Source organism: Nannospalax galili, unplaced genomic scaffold (genome assembly GCF_000622305.1).
Source record: "Nannospalax galili isolate Female #2095 unplaced genomic scaffold, S.galili_v1.0 scaffold18, whole genome shotgun sequence".
Lineage (NCBI taxonomy): Eukaryota > Metazoa > Chordata > Mammalia > Rodentia > Spalacidae > Nannospalax > Nannospalax galili.
Genome location: NW_008346548.1, coordinates 4,946,068 through 4,948,470, shown reverse-complemented (window position 1 = coordinate 4,948,470; position 2,403 = coordinate 4,946,068).

The window sequence follows — 2,403 nt, the reverse complement described above, 5'->3', positions numbered from 1 at the left end:
TATATATGTATATATGGCCTACTGCATCCTTTTAGTGTTGCTTTTGCTCTAAATGTGCTTATGGCTGACCACATGGGATTGGATAACCTGTCATGGACTTGACCCTGGAGAGAACGGATTCTTTCTTTTCATCAGCCTTTGATTGTCTGTCACTTTTCATGTACAGCTGGGGCCTTGTGAAATTTCCCAAATTCATATTGGCATGTCCACTGGTTCTGTCATTAAGCAGGACTTACTTAGGCAATCATATTGTTGAGATTTCACTGGTGCAGTGTTCTTTTCATGTCTAGAAGATGCTGTCTTGCAACAGGTGACTTGGTCTTCTGGCTCTTAAAATATTTTTTTCTCCACTTTAGTTATGTTTCCTGAATCTTAGGTGTAAGCTAGGGAAGCTCTTCAAATATTTGATGGTAGTTGTATTGGCCCATGTCTCTTAAAATAACACTGGGACATTTATATAATGGAGTTCTATTCAGTGGTAAAGAATGGCCACATGATGAAACTTGCAGGTAAATAGATGGAACTAAAAACTGTAATCTAAGTGAAATAACCCAGACTTAGAAAAACAAATGATGTATGTTCTCTCTCATTAGTGGTTCCTAGCACCAAATTCTTAAATATGAGTATATATCCTGATGTAACTGTAGGACAGAGGAAAATGGAAAAGAACCATGGAGATAAAGGGAAAGAAGGACCCTGAGAGAAAAGATCAGTAGGAAACAGGTGTTACCAAAGGTTAAATGGGTAAATGCGGATATTTAAATGGGAAGGGAGTGGGAGGGTTATACAAGGAACAAGGAACTATGAGAGTAAAAGGGAAGAAGGAACTCAAGAGAGGTGGGGCCATAAGAGAGAGGTATTTGTTAGGGATGGGTCCCCTCCAGATAACAAATACACGGGATTGGAGATGTAAAAATCAAGCAGAGTCTTTACTTTCCAGCTAGCTGGGGTCGACCGGCTTCCCAAGACATGCAAGTCTGGTCAGAACGATCGACTCCCATTCAGTTTCAGGTACAGATTATATAGGCCCACATAGTCATTACATAAAAAGCATTCCTCAGCAGACACTTTGATCAAACATCTTCTAAAAGCTATAGTTTCGGTTAAACATCTTTTCCAGGAAGGGTAGATCTGGTGTAAGCCTGGTGCAACTTCCCTCTCTTTGTTCCTTATCGGTTATCTGGTATGTGCAAACAGGCCTACAGGACACATTGTAAATCAACTGAGTCTGGGGTCCAGGGTCCAGGAAGGAGGTTTACAGCACTTCAATTCTTAGCATTTCAACTAGGTTAATCATCCATGTGTGGTAGCTACAATCAGGCAGAACAGGCAAGCTTAGCAAGTAAATCTAAATCAACATTTTAAACAGAGTTTTCTATCAAAATGCAGAGTTCTTAGAGCATTCATCAAGGTATTTCATTTTTTTTCCCAACAGTATTATCAAGGGTAAAATGGGGAAAATAAAGATGCTTTACTGGGGAGGAATGAGGGAGAGTTAGACAGGGAGAGAGAGGAGAGAAAAATAATGCTTAGCTGGTGTAAAAAAACTGGTGGAAAACACATTAGTTAAAAAAGCCTACTGAGAAATTACACATAAAATCTATACATACCTCCATGTATATAGCTGAAGGCTACATAACAAGAAAAAGTGCCAGACAGAAGAAACGTCCTTTCATATTATTGGCCAGGGTAGTCCAAAACACTCAGAAAATTATATAGGCTATTGCCACAGCCCTTGATTGCCTCCCTGAACTTGAAACAAAACCTTATAGCTGAAGATAAGACATATTATGGACACATGTTTTGGAACAACAGAGTTGGAACTGACCTGGAAGCCACCCTGGAGGCTAGGTCTCATAGTTTTGGAGAATACTATACAAGTTGTTCATAGAGAACATCAATTGATGGTCCAATGCCAGCTTTAAGGCCTAATAACCACAAAAATGACCAACACTGCACACTATTTAGGTAGTAGTAGCACTTTTAACATGAGAATAATCAACAGTTATTTAATTGGACCTAAAGCCCACTCAATAGGAGGGAACTCATGTTTGGTAGTGAAAACAGCCAAATACACATGACTGGAGAGGTCATACATCTTAGAGAAAACCCCAAGGATGTCAAATTCCTAGACAAACATAATGCATTACTATGTGCTCAATACGGATTCTTATATTTACAGACAAGTATGCCAGTCACCACTCATGGAAGAAGCTTCTTTTGTAATAGATGGAGGCTATTACAGAGTTCCACAGCTAGTCACACAGAGAGATTAGGTGTCTAAGAAATGCTTAACCCGAAGCGACACATCTACAATGGAACCTCTACACCTAAGATGGAACATAGTGAACAAGTGGTAGAGAGAACACTAATGCATCTCTCAACTCTCATCAATGAAGCACC